The sequence below is a fragment of the Nyctereutes procyonoides genome, unplaced genomic scaffold, assembly GCF_905146905.1.
Source record: "Nyctereutes procyonoides isolate TBG_1078 unplaced genomic scaffold, NYPRO_anot_genome, whole genome shotgun sequence".
Taxonomy (NCBI): Eukaryota; Metazoa; Chordata; class Mammalia; order Carnivora; family Canidae; genus Nyctereutes; species Nyctereutes procyonoides.
The window spans coordinates 1,202,905-1,222,674 of NW_026575128.1; the positions used below are offsets into that span (position 1 = coordinate 1,202,905).

The window sequence follows — 19,770 nt, forward strand, 5'->3', positions numbered from 1 at the left end:
ATATCCACTTTGTTCAAACATCCATTTAATTTTAGTTTCTGAATGCTACATATTATAGCCATATAATACACATGCATATATAGCCATATAATTACACATTGAAAATACTATTTTTATTAAATACTTTTACTTTTGTTTATTATAAGATATTCCCAAAATTTATAAGAGTTTTTATGGTTTTAATGAAAATAAGGCAACTTAAAAAATTCTGTTGGTCTTTTTTTAAAAGAGATTTTATTTATTCATGAGAAACATGGAGAGAGAGGCAGAGGCATAGGCAGAGGGAGAAGCAGGGTCCGCACAGGGAGCCTGATGTGGGGCTCGATTCGGGGACCCTGGGATCACACCTTGATCCGAAGGCAGATGCTCAACCACTAAGCCACCCAGGCATCCCCAAGATCTGTTGTTTTTGATGGGGATTTTTGTGCTCTTCATGTAAGCATGGTACCGCCCCCAGCAAAGCCAACTCAAAAATTCTATGATTCAACTGTAAGACTGGATGAAAAAAGTGCACAATTGATTTGTTGATAGAAGTCAGCCTGCTGTAGTGGCTAAGAGGATTGGGAATCCCTGGGAATCCCTCAGTCTTGGCTTAAAGTCCCAGAAGCCACTGATTACTAGTTGTGTGACTCTGGGCAGTGTACACACCTTTTAAGCATCATTTCCCTCATCTTTGATGTGTTGATAATAATAGAAACAAAGAGGATTGCTTGAGGATCAAAAGACATAATACAGGGATCCCTGGGTGGCGCAGTGGTTTGGCGCCTGCCTTTGGCCCAGGGCGCGATCCTGGAGACCCGGGATCGAATCCCACATCAGGCTCCCGGTGCATGGAGCCTGCTTCTCCCTCTGCCTGTGTCTCTGCCTCTCTCTCTCTCTGTGACTATCATGAATAAATAAAAATTAAAAAAAAGACATAATACATCTGATGTATTTACATGCAGCACCTGGCACATGGTAAGTGCCCAATAAATGTTAAGCATTGTTATCTTCATGATTAAATCATGAGTATATGTGTCAATTAGCCTTGATAGATAAAACAACCAAACCATGAAGTTAGGACAGAGCTAGAAAGCTCATCTGAAAAAAATAATAGCAAAATAAACTCAATTACAACGTATCATGTGTGGTCCAAACGATGAACACATCAGTCTCCTCTACCACAGAACAATAAAGTTATATCAAACCACAGCAATGAAGAAAATTTGGTGAAATTGAGTTTTCCAGACTAGTCATTTTAATAAAATTTGCCCCAGCCTCCACTGGTCAAAATATCACCTTCAAATTTTCCATATCACCGTCAAAACTTGCCAGGAGAGAATCTGCTTTTCTCACCACTCACAAGTTAGCATCTAGACATCTTTCCACTCTTCTGTTTTTATCAGTAGTTTCTATTAATGAAATCACAGTTCATTTCTTCCCTCCTGAGTTAAAAAAAAAAATCCCAACAAACTGAAGGATGATCTCAAGCTGAGAAGAACAGTTCAACTCTGCAATGATGCAATGCCTATAAATATTGTCCTATTAGACAAGGGCTCAGTGGCTTAAGTGGCCTAGTTAAACAATTAAAGCTAACCTGCTTGGTCCTTTGGGATCACAAAACCAAGAACTTAGGGACTCAATACAATCCCAGAGGACTCAACTTTAAAGGCACCTGATTTAACTTGCTTTTAAAAATAGTGCACTGTGTGTTCGTGTGTTTTACTTAGCAGACTCACTGACGGTGGGTGTAGGGGGTTGGTCTGTCTGCCTGGTTTCACATCAGTGCAACACCTTTCGTTAATGGATGTGGGATGGAAGGGTGCTAAAACAAGGCATTGAGGCATGTGCGAAAGCTTGTCACTTGTTCACAGAGTAATGAGACAAACCGTAGGAGAAAGGAGAGGTCAAAGCAGGATTTCTGCTGAACAGAGAAAAAGCAGTGTCTCTAGGGCTGAATTCACACCATATTTAGAACAAGTGTCAATGTTGGAACACATGACACCTTTTTCTTTGGAAGGTGGATAGGACCCTTGACATGCTAGGGCTTCAAGGACACATTCAAAGGCTTGTAGGTTCACCTTTCACACCAGCTAGCATGGTTACCAGTTCACTGTTGCTTGTGTCTTCCAGGTGAACTCCTTTGAAGAATAGGTATATTTGTACTGGAGGACGGAGGAGTTCGCCTCACCCTGCCATCAAGTGGAGAAGGACTGTACCAGGCACCATGGTAAGCAGGAGACTGGAGGTATCCATGTTCTGGTCTTGTTATTGCCAAGGAAGAACATCAAGAGAGAAATAGAGACAGACTATGCTTTCAAATACCTGTTGGCATTTGTATGTTGTTTTTGGAGAAATGTCCATCCGAGTCCTCGGTCCGTTTTAAAAATCAAGTTATTGTTTTTGCTACCTAATTGTAGGAGTTCTTTATATACTTTGGAAATTAGCCCCTTACTGGTTCTTCGATCTTCAAATATTTTCTCTTGTTCTGTAGGTTACCTTTTCACACTGTTGGTTGTTTCTTTTTTGAAAAAAATGCAGATCACTAGTCACCAGGGAAATGTAAATCAAAACCATCAAAACCACGTAAGAAGTCACTTCACACATGTCAGGATGGCTATCGTATTAAAAAAAGACAGCAAGTGTTGGTGGGTATGTTGAGGACTTGGTACCCTTGTGTACTACTGGTGGGATTGTAAGATGGTGCAACTGCTATGGAAAACACTACACAAATTCCTCAAAAAATTAAACGTAGAATCATTATATGATCCAGCAATACCACTTCTGGATATTTATCAAAACAAAAATCAGAATCTCAGAGATATTAGCATGCCCGTGTTCATTGCAACATGATTCTCAATGGCCAAGATGTGGAAAGAACCTAAATGTACACTGACAGGGGATCCCTGGGTGGCTCAACGGTTTAGCGCCTGCCTTTGGCCCAGGGCATGATCCTGGGACCCCGGGATCAAGTCCCACATCGGGCTCCCTGCATGGAGCCTGCTTCTCCCTCTGCCTGTGTCTCTGCCTCTCTCTCTCTCTCTCCCTGTGTCTCTCATGAATAAATAAATAAAATCTTAAAAAAAATGTGCACTGACAGATGAATGGATAAGGAAAATGTGATACATCCTATATACATACATATATATACATGCATGCACACATGCGGTCATACACACATGCATTCAATGAAATACCATTCAGCCTTTAGAAAGCAGGAAATTCTGCAACGTGTAACAACATGGATGAACCTTGAGGACATCCTGCCAAGTGCAATAAACCAGTCCACAGAAAAACAACTACTGCATGATTCCCCTTACGTGAGGTATCTAGAATAGTCAAATCCGCTCACTCATAGAATCAAAGAGTGGAGTGGGGTTGCCAGGGGCTGGGCGGGGGAGGGGGATATGGGGAGTCATTAATCAATGAACATAAAGTTCCAGTTAAGCAAGATCAATCAGCCCTAGAGACCTGCTGTACAACATTGTACCCATAGTCAGCAATACTGATTGTGCACTTAAAAACTTAAGAGGGAGAAAAAAAAAAACTTAAGAGGGTAAATCTCATGTTAAATGTTCCTAACATACTACATTAAAACAAAATGAAAAAGAAAATTGAGAAGGCAGCCAAGGAAAGAACCTTGGAGAACGACAGAAGTTTGTAAATGTGCAAACTGAATCTCTCTGTGGTCTGGCATTCCTAATTTTGATGTCTTTGCTCAGACTCTTACCTTATGTTTGGATTCCCTTCCGCCATCTGGGTCTGAACTCTTCCAATGCCTCAAATGGAAGTAATCCCTCTCAATATGATGTCTGCTCCTCTTTACTGGCACTGATCACTCTCTCCTTCATGTCCTAGTTATTTGTATAGATGCATATATATGCTTCAGGGTCTGTGTTTTCAGGAGACCAAGAATCTCGGCTTCCTGATCTGGTGGTCTAGTTCCTCACTGAGCTTCCTGAAGAAGAAGAAAATGAGGATGAGGATGATGATGATGATAGGAGGAAGATGAAGAAGAGCATCACGATGGCAGCACATTATAGTGGAACAAATATAGCTTTGCAAGCAGGCTGTCCTTCTGTCCTTGGTTTGAACTTAACCCTGCCATTTGCTAATTGTGTAGCAATTGGCAAGTTCCTCAACATAGCTGCGCAAAGTTATTTTGAGGATTAAATAAATTAACCTACATTTATATGTGCTCTATTCTGGATCACACAACAGATGCTCCAGAAATAGTAAATTCTTTTTTCTTCTCTGTCTGCCCCCTCCCCAGTCCATGATAGTTTATACGGAGCTTCCATCTTCTGTGCACTGGAACAAGCTTAAGGTGCAAGCGACAGGAACCCAGCTTAAGTAAATGTAACAAACGAACATTTGCTCACGTAAGTGCAAAGGCAACACAAGGCTTGGTTCAGGGCTCAAGTGAGATGATTGGAGCCCAGATTTTCCCTCTTCCTCTCTTAGCTCTGCTTCCACCGTGATTGATCACTTCTCAAGCAGGCTCTGTACCTCAAGGCAGATGGGCACCAAAACTTCAGGTTATGTCCTCTGCAACATCAGAGGAAGGAAAGCACCTTTTTCCTAGCTGCCCTAGCCAAAGTCTGAGAATTTTACCCAAGTGGTTTTTATTGGCCTGGCTTATATCACATGCTTATCCCTGAACCAACACTGTGGTTTGGGGGACGTGGTGTCCTGAGTGGCAGCGTTGGGTCTCACGCTTCCTCACAGCTGAGGGAGAGAATGGCCCTCCCTAAACCACATGTACCAATAGCAGGGAAGAGATGGCTCCTCAAGGGAAATCAGGAGGCGGTGACCAGAAGAAGGTGACTAAGGCAAAATCTCTCCATGACTTCCATGAGACTAGCCATGCCTAGGGAAAACTCCTCTTCTGCTTGGTGGAATTTCTAAAAACTCTGTACAGACATAAAGGCGCCTCTATACTTCAGTGGTTTTGGGTTTCCTTATCACTTTCCCAGGGCTATGGAGCGTGTGCGTGTGTGTGCACGCGCGCGTGTGTGTGTGGGGAGGTATCTAGTGAACCAAATGACGTCCTAGGAATATGGTGGTTCTGTCAGTGTGTTGGAAGGCAAAGGCACACTCAGAAAGGCTGAATATAAAGGCCTATTTATATCGATGTGGGCAGGATTAGCCCACAGCAGGTAGCGAAGCTCGCAGGGCCTAGCCTGGAGTCGCAAAAGGAAGGAAGGGGGTTCCCAGAGGCCAGTGGGAGCTGGAATTGCAGAAAAAGGTGACCATAGAGGAGCTGTGGCCTAGGAGGAGTACAGCCACCCTCTGAGCCTTGGCAAACAGGGAGGGAGCAGGGAAGTAAATACCCCAGCCTGCCTCTACTCTCACCTCCATTCCACGCTGCTGACTCCCATTGGCCAAACCCAAGCAGAAGCCAGACAGCAAGGGAGCCCAGTTGAGAGAGTGCACAGAGCAGGGCAGAGAAGGGCAAAGAATAGAGAGTTGCCAGCAAGATCCTACTGTTCTGCAAGGTTTATTCTCCAGGAGGAAAGCACAGCGTGTTAGCCACTTGGCCCGTGATCAGTGCAGTTGGGGGAAGGGGGTGTTTAGTCAGCGTCTGGCTAAATTCTGATTTATTCTCTTTGCTTTTGGAAATGTAATAATCTCTCCATCAAAGCTCCATCTATCTGCCAAAATAATGCATGTCCTTTTGTACAAATGAAAGAATTACTGCTATTATGCAAACACTGAAAGGGGAGCACATTTGCATGCAAAGGGGAAGAAAGAAAAATCCTATTTGCAATAAAATTAATTATACCAGTGTGGCAAAGAGACACATGAGTATCCATTTAACACTTGGACAGGAGCAGAACCAACTTTCCTTGCCAACCCTGATGAAATAATGGAAGCCAAAAAGAAAAGGCCTAGATAGAATAAATAGGAATTGGGAATTTCTGGCCATTTTAAGACTCCCCCCTCCCCGTGCCCACAACAGAAACAAAAGATTGAAATGAAGGTTTTTACAAATATTAACCATGAATATTAATGTTCTACGGCTGATGCCTGAACCAAGTTCCTCATTAACATGGCCTTAGCATGCAGGGTTTGTGACTGGTATCAGGTGCCGTGGAGAATGTGCTTCGCATTTGAAACCAGAAGGAAGGTAGATGCTTTAGGGTTAGAACTTGTCAGGTGTTTCTTATCCTGCTGTATTAGTTCACTAGGAAATAGGAACTTTGAAAGAAAAAAAAAGCGAAGGAATCACTTTTTTCTGGGGAAGAGAAAGTTGAACTGTCACCAAGGGACATTCAATTTATAAAATGCCCCCTTGCATCCCAGGCCCTCCATGGTAACATAGGTACTGGTGGTTTGCTTGTTGGCCTCCCCAAACCAGATCGAGAGCTTCGAGGGGCAGGGACTGTCTACCTGTCTTATCACCCTGGATCTCCAGTCTTGGCACAGAGGAGGCACTCCATAAATGTGGAATTGAGAAATATATTAATGAATGAACCCCAGAATTTTACTTTGAGCTCCAAGTAGTCTCAGAAATCACTAATTTCAATAAATGTGGAATTGAGAAATATATTAATGAATGAACCCCAGAATTTTACTTTGAGCTCCAAGTAGTCTCAGAAATCACTAATTTCAATGGCTCTGAAAGAATAAGTGCACTTGGGATGAGGGGTTGGGCAGTGGTGGGTGGGAGGTGAGGTTAAAAAGATGAGATATGTATGGGAGAGACTTTTTGGAGACACATCCCCCCCGGATCCACCTGCTGCTCCAGCCTCTACATGGATATCAGCATTCAGTGGACATGAGCATTTATTTTGAAAAGCTCCGTCAGGTGACCCCTAACCAGGCTGAGAACCACCGGCCAACACATATCCACCCAGCCACCCCTCCAACCCTCCCTGTTTCCAGGACTCAGCTCTGTGTTTGCCACAGAACAGGTGCCACCATTGGTTTCTGAACAAATGGATGTCGCAGAGGAGACTATTCAGAAGTGGTAATCATTTGCCCAAGACCATGTAGAGTGAAGTCTTGGTGGTCCAGGCACTTGACACAAAGGACCATCGCAGAAGAAATATTGACTGTATTTTTTTTTAAGATTATTCATTTATTTATTTGAGAGAGAGTGAGGGGGAGAGAGAGAAAGAGTGAAGAGCAGAGGGAGAGGGAGAAGCAGCTTCCCCACTGGGCAGGGAGCCGGATGTAGGACTTGATCCCAGGACCCTGAGATCATGACCTGAACCGAAGGCAGGCACTTAACTGACTGAGCCACCCAGGTGACTCACTGACCATATTTTTTCGACATCTTCCCCACTGCTCCCAAAATAAGGGTTAGAGTTGCAAGCTCTCCTATGTGAAAGAGGATGCACGGCAGGACTTTCTGGAGAAATGGGATCCCATGAAACGGTGGAACCAGCCCTCAGGAGAGGAGTGGGATGCCCTTGTTAGATCCTCCACGGAAGTGTTAAAACGTGATAGACACTCACCTTTCTGGGTTGGTGAAGATTAAATGCAGCCTTTGTGGTGGCAAGGAGCGGACTGTTCCAGCTATTTAATAGCATGAATCGCACCACAATCCCATCATCCTCACTGGGAAATTACATTGCTACTGCCTTGCTCGGGGGAGTAGACGGGAGACACGAGTGCTCCATGGAATACTGGCTCTGTCCCCTACTAGCTATGTGACCTTAGGCAAGTTACTTAACCTCTCTGTGCTTCTGCTTCGTCCTTTGTAACAGGGGATAACAGTAGAACTTCATGGGGTTGTTTACTGGGATTCAATGAACTAGTATGTGCAACACTCAGAGCAGGGTCTGGAATGCAGTAAGTGCTCGCCACGCAGGAGCTCTCATTAGTAGTGTTATTGCAGATGGCCCACCCCAAGGGGAGAGGATGCTGATATTACCGTTTGTTGCTTGTCTACAAGGCTGTGCATTATTTAATAGATGAAGTAAAGACAATTGAAGTCGTCTTAGTGGCATGACAGAATCAGAAGGAGCCTCTCTGTGAGGGAGGACAGCTGGTTTTCCTAGGCTCAGTGCTGACATCAATGATTTCCTTTGCATTTCCCGAATCCCAGAACCTTAAGTGGTGGGAAGGGGCTCACAGTTCATCTCAGCCGGAATGGAGAGGACACTGACTTGCCCAAGGTTGCACAACTAGCGTGGCCCGGTCTTCTAATTGCTAGAACAGTGCTCTTTCTGCCCGTCACCATAGTTACAGTAGGTCGGTCCATGGACATGCAGTTTGTTTTCACATCTGTAATGTTTAAAGTGACACACACACACACACACACACACACACACACACAAGAATCAAGGTGCAGACAGCACTTCAGTTTTGCAAGGAGCCATCAGCCTTAAGTAGGAAGGCACCATGTTTTCCGTTTTGAAGGAAGGGTGAGGCTGCATCAATGTGCCAGGGGCTCTAGTTATAAGCAACAGAAAGAAGTCCTGGGTAGCTCGAACAGTCAATGAGTTTATTGGGAGGTTGTCAGGTAGCTTGTGACCCAAAGGGAGGCTGGCAATCGGGCTCAGAAGATGATCAGAGCAAGAGGCCCAACGGCTGCCACAGCCAAGGTCACCCCTCAGGGTCAGTGTGGCGAAGATGCTGCCAGGTGCAGCTGCTCCCAGGCACCAAGGCCAAAGCCCCACACTCCACCCTCTGTTGTCGCCAGTGGACACTCATCCTGGGCCTCTACTCTCCCGAGCACTCTCTGGCTGCCTCTGTCTTGGCATCACTCTCTGTGACTCGAAGTCCCAGAAGGAGTACTTTGCTAGCTGAGCCAGATGCTGGGGGTGTGGGGCCGGGGGAGAGCCTCTGGCCTTCCCACACTCAGTCCTGGGAGGAAGGCCCCTCCTCATCACCAAGGTTTACAAAGGAGGACACCCCCTCACTTGGAATTCTCCCAATAAGAAGGTGATCGAATGCTGAGTAATCACAAACAAATGAACAAAAACAACAGAAAATTCATGTTCTCAAAAAAAAAAAAAAAAAATCCAGGAAAGATGTGTGGCCCAGACGCCTGCCCTTCTCCTTCTCTGGAGCTAGCATCCTCCACTTGGCCTGCTCTCTCCCTGCTCCTGTTCACCCCATCACTTCCCCAGGCTGAACGAAACAGATGCTCCGAGAAGGAGTTCAAGGTCACGTGATTCTCCTAGAGCTTCGTTTACTTCGGTCACAGCCAGACTCATGCTGGACACCTTGAGCATCTTGTCTCCTATGAACATAAAACCCAATGACCTGGCTTTTTTAAAAATTATTATTATTGTGATAAAATTCTCATAACATGAGAGTCACCATTTTAGTCATTTTTAAAATATACAATCTGGTGGCATTGGGTACGTTCACAGGCGTGTGCAACCATCACCAGCAGCTAGTTCCAGGACATTTTCATCACCCCGAAAGGAAACCTCCTACTCATTAAGCAGGCATTCCTCATCCTTCTTCCCCTGAGTCCCTGGAAACCATCAGTCTGCATTCTGTCTCTATAGATTGGCTTATTCTGGAAATGTCATATAAATGGGATCATATGCTAGGTAACCGCCTTCCTATTAATCCTCCGCCTCATCCTGCTACAGGTTCTCTGTCTCCTCCCTCCCTCCAAAACCTCATCTCAGCACGTAACGGGGAATCATCACTGGCCACTCAACCCTTCCCTGACGAAGCCACAGAAGGGAGAGGAAAGTCCATGCATCTCGGGACCCATCACAGAGATCGTGAGAATCCTTTGGGGAGACAGAGCATAGCTGTCTGTCTCTGTACGATGAACGATGACACAGAACAGAAGAGGGCTGGGTAGGAGGTTGGGGGGTAAGGCCAGGCGAAAGCTGCTGAGTTGAGTCGAAGTCTTTCTCTTTCCCTAGGCTGGTTCATCTCTTCAAGGCAAAGAAACAGCAGGGCTACGTCAATGCTGGCTGGGATGATGACATATGGCAGGGCAGTGATGGCCTCGATGGGGGCAGGGAGTGGGTCAAAGCAGGTTCAAACAGTCCTACCAGCCTGAGCGTTCCCTCTTCCCCCACTCTCCCATCCATCGTCGAGGGAGAACACCTGAGCAAGAGCAGTCCCTGCAACTGAAATACAGGGTGGGTTTCGGAGGCACAGGTTTGTCCACTGGGGCAGGTGCAGTAAATAGGTATCTTTGAGCCCCAGTGATAGGGCTAGAGGCTCTCTTCTCTCTCTGTTCTCCACCCCAACCCCCCTCTCGGCAACCTCACTGGACAGAGCATCACTTATGGTTGTGCTAAGAGCCACAATTGCGGTCTTTGGGTAATGTTTACAATCAAAGAGATCCCATTAGAGAATGGCTTAAAGAATACAGGTGTGCATTTCTCTCATATATAACAATTCTGAAATCTACTGGAAGCTCTGCTCTGTGTTGTCATCCAGGGCTAAAGACATTGTCTCTGTGATGTTCAACGGGGCTTCTGAGAGGTCTACGATGAAGGCTCAGTAGGCCAGCTGGGCTACAACACCATGCGAGGCCTGAGCTCACCCGTGGGACAGAGCATAGTGCTCTCATCCAGCTGTCAATAACTTTTTTTTTTTTAAGATTTTATTTATTTATTCATGAGAGACAGAGGCAGAGACACAGGCAGAGGGAGAAGCAGGCTCTATGCAGGGAGCCTGATGTGGGACTCGACCCTGGGCTTCCAGGATCACACCCTGGGCTGAAGGCAGGCACCAAACCGCTGAGCCACCCAGGCACCCCCGCCCTGCCCCCGGCTGTCAATATCTGATGATGTCTCCATAGTGAGAATACGTGGGTAGGAACCAAAGGTAACCTTGGGAGGGGTCCTTCTAATTATTGCAATGAGTACTTGGCTTAATGCTGTGTTGTGTCCATCTCTATGATCTTGGGCCTGACAGATTTGGGGTGTTGATATTCCTGAAGAAGAATGTTCTCTCCCCTCTCCGCCCCCCCAGAGAAACATGGCCATAGTTTTGATGAAATGGAAGCTGAGCTCATCCCTGTCCATTTTGGGACTCCTCATGCCATTGAATGACAGGAAGAGAAGGGGGTCACTGTCCTGGCTGTCAGAGAGAAATGGGGTTGCTGCAGTGCAGTAGTGCTGAGAAGACTCAGCACTCAGCACTACCGAGTCTTCAGAACCAGGGGATTCATGGAGCCACTTAGAACCTCCATTCTAATAATGAGGTTCAGAGGAAGACTTGGCAACCCAACACAGAGAGGATGAGTAAGGGTTCAATTATCCTGATGTGAAGACGTGGGAGGTGCTCCCCACCTGTGGAGGTGCTGTAGAGGGTAAGGTAAACACAAACTAGATAATGAAAGAAGGAAGCCGTGGTTATCAGCTTTGGCCCCACGACAGGCTACAGAAGGGGAACTAGCAGCCATACGTATTTTATGGATTCTTTTTTTTTTTTAAGATTTTATTTATTTATTCATGAGAAACACAGAAAGAGAGGCAGGGACACAGGCAGAGGGAGAAGCAGGCTCCATGCAGGGAGCCTGACATGGGACTCAATCCTGGGTCTCCAGGATCAGGCCCTGGGCCGAAGGCGGTGCTAAACCACTGAGCCACTGGGGCTGCCCTGGATTCTTCTTTTTTCCCATAATTGATTCCCCCCCACCACCCCTTTCCTATTACTTGAATGAAGAATACCCAGGTAGCTAACCTCCCACCAGGGAGGACACTTGAAATGACGTCACCAGTAATACTAGAGTGCCTTATGACACATTTCTCCTTGTGTTTGAGATGAGATTTTCATCACTCAATTGAAGGGCGAAACTAGAGGCTGGATGGCCCAATGGGGTGTAGTGGACCGATTCTCTGTTGATGCTGCTGGATTCATTCTCCACGCTTCTCAGCTCTATTCTTTCCCCGGGAAGCTGTGCCCTCTGGACGACATCATCTGGAACCCCTTCCTTGCTGGCGGGTTTTCTGCTCAGGTCAACCGATGACAGGCACTTGCAGATTAGAGGATGAGAGGCAGGCAAGAGTTCAAGTTGCCTCTTCCCTTCTGGCTCTGTTCTGAAGCCATTCCTCTGGCAGGATCTCTGCCCGACTGTACAGCTCCTGCTAGGCAGCCTCTCCTCCACATTCCCACTCTCCTGTTTCCTCTGCTTGTTCTTCGTTCTCAGGGTTGGTAATGGTTTCCTGCTGTTGTTGGGATCTGGGTGCCTCCCCCCCACCCCAAACAGTCCTTTCACTGAGGTCTTCACTTGAGCCATATGGGGCGAGCTCTGTTTCCTGCTGTGACCTGACTGATCCAGTGTCCGTTTCCTCCCTGGGTCCTGAGCTCTTGAAGAATAGGAACATTGTCTTCATCATCTCTGTATGCAAAGGTTATCTGGTCATAAAATGTTAAATGAATCAATCAAAGCTGTGCTGAAGATCTGTCTTTTCCCATGAATTTCGCGAAGCCAGAACAAAGAACAAACTTAATCAGCAGCATGTTTTTAACTTCTATTTCCAGGAAAGCAGCGCCGGTTCTGTCCACATCACCTCTTCCTGATGTTCCCAGCGCCTGGTGTCCCAGTGCAATATCGGACGGGGACCCAGGCAGTGCCTTTTCACATCAGGATGTTGGTAACAACTGCATGTCCAGATACGTTATTCTAAATGGGCTGCGTATCCCTGCGTGAAGCCTTTGCACATAATTGCTCGTGCAGTAAAACGGACAGTTTGTTCGACCCTTCAGGCTTCTACAGGTGCTTAATCTCTTTTATTAAGTGACTCTCCTTACTAAGTAACCATCCCCGTCTCCTTCCTCTAGGCCTTGTTGCTATGGATAAACGAACCCGTGCTCCAGAGTTGTTGGCTAATAATACATCATCACTTCCAACTGATTGAAGTTGGTCAGTGCTGGGAATGCAGACGTGAGGTGGGGAGTGGGGGGCGGTAGTGGGGTTGCCAGCAAGTAAAATGTATGAATCAGAAATCAGATCCCAGGAGAGAGAGAAGGTGCAGAGGAGTGGGGCTCAGGTCAAAGGGTTCAGTAGAAGAGATCAGAATCTGAACAAAGAGTCTAGGCCACAGGCACCATCCTAAGAATCCAGTCTTCTAAAGCAGAGCTTGCTTACATGCTTCCTTCCCAGACCACCCTTCCCTCTCTCACTATTTTCAGAGCCTAGAAACAAGTGGCTGAAGTATGAGGGGGGCGGGTAGAAATCTGGGTAACTCCTGATAGAGGCAAATATTAAGGATTTCTGTTTATATTTCTAGTTTCAGCTATCTTTTGTTGGGTTATGTTGGAGAGTCTTATTTTCCTTGGTGCTTACTAGCAAATGATAATGCACTCACATTTTTATGAATACATTTACCCTTCAGAGACTTATAGGGTGTGAAAGCTGGCAGGATTCTTAAAGATTATTCATATTATCTTTATTTTATTTATGAGAAGATAGAGGCTTATTTTCATTTGTTTTGTAGGTTGTGAAGTGTTATTATTATTAGGACTACACATGTTATACACAGAAAACTAAACTCTAACCATGAAGGGAATTTATTGGCTCATGTAACTGGAAAGTATGGAGTAACAGTTTCAGGTGTGGCTTGATCTGGTCGCTCACTGCTCAGCGATGTAACCAGGGTTCTGTTTTATTTTCTATTTTCCCATTCTGCCTTCCTCAGGATTCACACAATGTCTGGCAATCTGGTCTCTATTCTTGTGGTCACATGCACCTGTATTAAATCTAGACTTTATAGCATTGACAAGAGCTATGGCAGGGACAGCAATCTTTGTCAGAAGTCCTAGAAAATGTTTTCTTGGATCTCATTGTCTTGACTGGGCTCCATGTCTTCCTTTGAACCGATTTCTGTAACCAAAGAGATGCGATAGAATGATGGCTTTAAGCCAACTAGGCCTAATTCCTAAAGTTTGGAGTCAGGTTAAGAAAGACAACTTGGGGGGATCCCTGGGTGGTGCAGCGGTTTGGCGCCTGCCTTTGGCCCAGGGCGCGATCCTGGAGACCCGGGATCGAATCCCACATCGGGCTTCCGGTGCATGGAGCCTGCTTCTCCCTCTGCCTGTGTCTCTGCCTCTCTCTCTCTGTGACTATCATAAATAAATAAAAAAAAAAAAAAAAGAAAGACAACTTGGGTTAGAGTGGAATAAAACTGAGTTTCCAAAGAAATGTTGTGGTTCAGATGATGGTGCAAAAAAGGAGTGGGTACTGGGGAGGCTGACTGCAAGGATCCAAGGGCAGGGACTCATCCAAGGTCAAGCAACTGGTCATGGCCAGAGTGGGACTAGAACCCAGCTCTCCTCAGCATTTGCATATGGTTGGCTACATAAGTTCACTGGAGGTAGTACGTGCTACACAATAGACATCCAAATGAAACTATGGGTTTGCTTGTTACATGCAGTTTATTCTGTGGCTATGATTATAAGCAAAGACAAAAACATACCTCGCCAGGTAGTCACAATAATGAGTACAATTGTCTGAGTTACTTAATTTTGCATCTCATTAAGCCACGAAGGTTTTCAGGAGACATTGAGTAGATTTTAAAGATGAGAGCCACATCATTTAAATAAGTGCCTCTCAGTATTACTGAGGGTTTAGCCATCTTCTGGAACATTTTTTGGAATTGGAATACAGTTTCGGACGACCTGTATGAGATGCCTTAGGCCTGAATTTCTGCTTCTTATCCTTCTGGGGGAAAAGACCTGTTAATGTTCCTCAGTGAGATCTCTTTCTCTTATTCAGTAATTATACAAGCAAAGAAGAAGAACGGAAGGTTCTGAGCACCTGCCATGTGCCAGGTGTTAAGCTCTAACGATATAGGAAGGAAGCCCCCGAGGAACTCCAAGTTTAGTGGGAGAGGCAGATAATTAAATGGATAAGTAAGATACCACAACAGTAAGTGTGGTAACAGGTGGAAAAACAGGGTGCTTTAAGAACACAGAGGAGGACAGAATGTTGGTAGCAGGGAGAGCCAGGAAGGGTTTTCAGGAGAAGTCCTTAAGCGATGGTTGGAGTTAGCTGGGGAGAACAGGGAAGGGCACTCTACACAGAGGGGACTCCTGAACACAGAGGCGTGAAACCTTAGTGTGACCTTGCCATGAATGCCCAAGTAATTCAGAAGGGCAGAAAGTGGGGAGACAAGGCAGACAGTGGGGAGGAAAGGCATGGGACAGGCAGGTGGGAGCTGGGACTCAGCTTGGAGGCTCTCCAATGGGTGATGGGATGCTTCGAAACAGTTGTAGTAGGTAAAGACATGGTTGGTGTCTTAGACATATTTCTTTATCGAATAGGTTCTAGGGTTGCAGGCAACTCTGCTTAATTTCCGAAGCAGGAATACTCTGGAGAGAGATAGGGTCATTCGGGAAGGAAAAACTGCAGCACCCAGGCTCTGAATGGAGCTCCCAGGGCACAGGTAGCAGGAATTGACTGGGAGTCTCCTTGGTTGGGAACAATCAGGTCCAACCACTTTCTGTTTTTATGTGGCTCTGCCTGGGATTCAAATTTCTGTTGGAGACTGTCTCATTGCTTCAGCTCGAGGGCACACTGAACCTGGGTCAAGTAAGGTCAGCATCTTTTTTTTTTTTTTTAAGGATTTTATTTACCTACTTATTCATGAGACACACACACATACACAGAGGCAGAGACACAGGCAGAAGGAGAAGCAGGCTCCCCACAGGGAGCCCGACGTGGGACTGGATCCCGGGACTCCAGGATCACACCCTGGGCCAAAGGCAGGCACTAAATCGCTGAGCCATCCAGGGATCCCGTAAGGTCAGCATCTTGATGGACAGTCTCACCAAGCCTATATCTCATGGGGGAGGGTGGCTTCCCAAAGCAAGATCTGGGTGTTGCCATCATGAGAAAGAGGAATGCCAGCTATGTCAGCTAAAGCAATGGGTGTCCCCTTCTCAGCTGTTTGGAAGCTGGATTTGAAGGGGACAGAAGGGGACAAAAGATGAAGGGAATTAGAAGGCAAAAGATGATGGGAGTGTAGATTAGGGCTGGGGTAGTACCACCAATAGAGAAAGATTGTGGGATTTAAGAATACTTATGGGATAAAAATTGGTGGCTGAGTCTAGAAGCAGAAGGAAGGAAGCATCAAGGATAACTCCCAGGTCCCAGCATGCAGCAATAGATATCCCTCCTGGAGAGAAGTTAGAGCAGGGGGACAGAAGATGACAAATTGCTTAGGACACACTACATTTGAGAAACCCGTGGCACATCAGGTGGATGCTGGAATCTGAAGCATAACAGAACTCATAGACATGGACAATAGAACCTAGGAAAGATTTTGGAAGAAGCCACAGGAAACATCAATATTAAAATAGGAAAAAAAATTAAAATAGGAAAGCTCAAAAGAATGGAGAGGAAGAGGAAAACCAGGAATTTTCAGGGTCATAGAAAGCTTCAGGATCCAAGGAGAGAAGAGATTTCAGCTCTGGTACCAGCAGAAGCCACATTCTAGGGAACGAATATATAAATGGGAGATGAGGAGGGAGGGGTGAAAACATGTTGCAAGAATCCTGGATAAGAAGGGCTGAGAAAACGCGAAGTTGCTGGAAAGCGTATAGCCTCAAGGGAGTTAGTGGATCTTTGTTTTCATGTGTTTCGTAGGTTGATTAAAAAAGAGAGGGAGAGAGAGAGATAATTCACATGCCATACAATCCACTCTTCTAAAGTTTATTATTCAGTGGTTTTGGTGTATTCACAAAAGTCGTACAATCATCACTCGTCTCTAGTTCCAGAACATTTTCATCACTCCAGAAAGAAACCCCATGCCCATTAGCAGTCACTCCCCATTTTCTCTTACTCCCAGCCCCTGGCGACCATTCATCTACTTTCTGTAGATGTGCTGATCCCAGACATGTCATAAAAATGGAACTCCTATGCTATGGGGTCATTCATATCTGCCTTTCCTCATGTAGTTTCCAAAATTTCATCCCTATTACCCCATTCCTTCTTACGGCCCAGTAATGTTCCACCGTATGGAAAAGCCATAGTGTATCCTTTCATCAAATGATGGACCTTCTAATCGTCTCCACTTTGGGCCATTACGAATAGGCACCTGTGTACAAGGTCTTGCATAGATGCGTTTCCAATTTCCTGGAGTACATACTCAGGAGTGGAAATTGCTGGGTCTCCATTCTGGCTGGGAGAGGCTCGGTCTGGTTTACAGGCCGAGGGCGCAGGAATCGGCGCAGAGGGGCGCGGGGGGGAGGCGGGGGGAGGAGGTAGGTGCTGGGGAAGGCCACCGCCTTCAGCATCACTCGCCAACCCTAACGCCCTAACCTCGCTTCTCCACTACTGGACCCCCTGCACGCACATCCCTCCCGCTGCCCAGGGGCGAACGCGGCGCGGAGAAAGCACCCCTGGGACTCGTCGCACGTGCATCCGGGCTGGGGGCTGGTTTTCCGCAGCAGGTCACATCTTGGGGGCTCCTCTGGGTGGGGCCTGGCCCACTCCGGTCTGGTTGCCTCCCGTCGATTCGTTTCCAGGTGACTGAGGACCATGCACCACGTAGTGTGGGCCTGACTCCCGGCTCCCCGGGCCACCCGGGGCTCCCAGCCGCCCCGGACCCGCGAGGACGCCCGGCTCCCGCCGCGGGGGACCTAGCCCGCCAGCACCGCGCATGCGCCGCTCCCGGCCGCGGAGGGGGCGGGGAGTGGGCGGGGCGGGCGTCCCTCGGGCCAATCGGAAGCGAGCGCCCCCGCCCTCCCGGCTGGTGGACCGAGCCTGACCCCGGCGGAGGGCGGAGGGGGCGGGGCCAGCCGCGCGGCCGCGGAGGGGGCGGGGCCCGGGCCCGGGGGCGGGGCCTGGGGCTGTCAGTCCCGCGCCCGCCGCCGCCGCCGCCGCCGCCGCAGCCGCCGCCGCGGTTCCGACCCCGCCGTGGCCCGGTGGCCGCCCGCGCTGCCGCCCGCCGCCCGCCGCCCCGGCATCCCGAGCCGCGTCCCGCCGTGCCGGCCCGGGCGCAGGTAAGGCCGGCCGCCTGCCGAGCCCCGGCGCCCCCTCCTCCGCTCGGCCCGCCGCGCGGGCGCCCCCTCCGGGCCGTGTCAGCGCCGCGGCTCCCCGGCCGCCCGGGGGCGGTCCCGGGGGGCGGTCCGACGCCCCCCCCCCCCCCCCCCGCGGCCCGGGCTGCGCGCTGCAGCGGGTGCCGGGGCCGCGCTCCGCAGCCGGGCGTGGGGCGGGGGCGGGGGCCGGGGCGGGGGCGTGCGGCTACCCCCGGGCCGGTTACACCATCGCAGGGGCGGCGGGCGGGGTCCCCACCTGTCCCCGCGACGCGCCCGCGGGCGGAGGCAGACGCCCAGCGCCAAGCGGGGGCCGGCAAAGTTTCACTCTGCGGCCGGCGTCCGTGCACATCCCCCCGGGGCTGCGCGGAGACCGAGGCCGGGCCGCGAGGATGCGCCCGGCGCGCGGCGTCGCCGTTCCCCGGGGTGGCTGCGGCCCGGGTCGCCCTCCCCGCAGTCCTGCCGGGAGCCCGGCCCCGGGGCTGCAGCGGGGCGCGCGGGTCGGTGCGCCTGGCGGTCGGCGCCTGGCCCCGGGGCTGCAGCGGCCCGGGCGGCTCAGCCTCCCCTCCCGCTCGGCGCTGCTCCCTTTCCTAATTTAGCATTGACATTCAGACCAGGTAGGCGAACGGACTTGGCGTTTCCCCGACAGTTGATACCTGGCCAGGTGCTTTGCAAAACAGATCCTGAAGCGCGTGGCTAATGCCTCGGGTCTAGCAACTCTGCAAGAGCCGCCCCCCCCCCCCCCCCCCCCCGCCCTGAGAGCTTGAGGCTGCTGGCAGGGGCATGCTCTGGGCCGAGGTGCAGCCGGGAGAGCTGCTCAGGTCCTCTGGTTGCCCGGGAAGGGGTCTCTTTCCTGTGCCTCTCCTCGCTCACGCCGTGTGTTGAGGGTCCCCGATCGTCTTCACGCAGGAAAAGAGGTTTCAGAAGTGTTGCCGAGGCAGTGGCTCAGGGGGAAACCAACCAACCTGAGACTCAGGCAAGTTTGGATACTTGTCTGCTTCACCAGGTGACCCCTCCTGTGCAGGGAACCTTGGCTCTTCCTGTCCCGTCCCCATCTTCCCCGTATAGGACTGTGTCCACCGGGGTTGGCAAGGCGGCTCCTCCTTTAGTCCCTAGACCTCTTGCTCCCTGTGGTTTCCACACCTGCCTGGGGACATCCTCCACGAGTGGGCTTAAGAATTAGCACTTTTATCTGCCCATTAAGCAATACAGCCCGAAACTTCTGTAATGAGGCACTGTCCTAGCGTTGAATCTTTAATAATGTCTAATTCATGTTAATAGTGTTCCTACAATGATCATTCTATTAGCATGCCAGTTCTGCAACACCAGTACGTTTAGTATAGAAGCAGCAAGGTACCAGAAATATTATCACGGCAAAAACAGTTCTCCAACAGATTTGCAGCCCACTTTACTTGGATAATGGCTGTTAAAGGCTGTTAAGGTTTTTTTTTTTTTTTTTTTTTTTTTTTAATTCTTCAGTGCAGTAGGTGTTACTGATCTCTGAGGTCATTCCTCCCTGGAGTAGTGGTTGCAGTCACTGGGTCACTTAGATATTTTTTCGAGTTGTATCATCTGAGTTTCTCCCCGATGCTGATTTCTTTTGGGACAAGGTATGGAGCTAACAAGATGTGGTTTTGATTTGCCGGCCTACATTTTAAGAAGGGTGATATTTATTGTGTTTCGGGGCTTCTGTGAGAGCTGTTGATGGTGATTTTATGAGCACACGTACCAGACACTGTTTTGGGTGCTTTCCCGTTCTCACAGTGACCTTGTAAGGGAAGTACTGTCATGACCTCATGTTTCAGATGCTGAAATTGAGGTCCTGTTGATGGACTCAGGTGGCACAGTGGGGTAGATGACAGCTGGAGTCTAACC

The 19,770-nt window shown here is 48.6% G+C and overlaps 1 protein-coding gene across 1 annotated transcript in view; it reads left to right on the top strand.

Moving 5' to 3' along the window:
- The first annotated feature begins 17,759 nt into the window (after window positions 1-17,759).
- The window catches only part of HIVEP3 (HIVEP zinc finger 3), a 460,018-nt gene continuing 458,007 nt past the window's right edge, over window positions 17,760-19,770 (top strand). The window contains exon 1 of the mRNA XM_055341678.1: window positions 17,760-17,862. The gene's annotated coding sequence lies outside the window, so the exon portion shown is untranslated. The remainder of the gene's footprint in view (window positions 17,863-19,770) is intronic.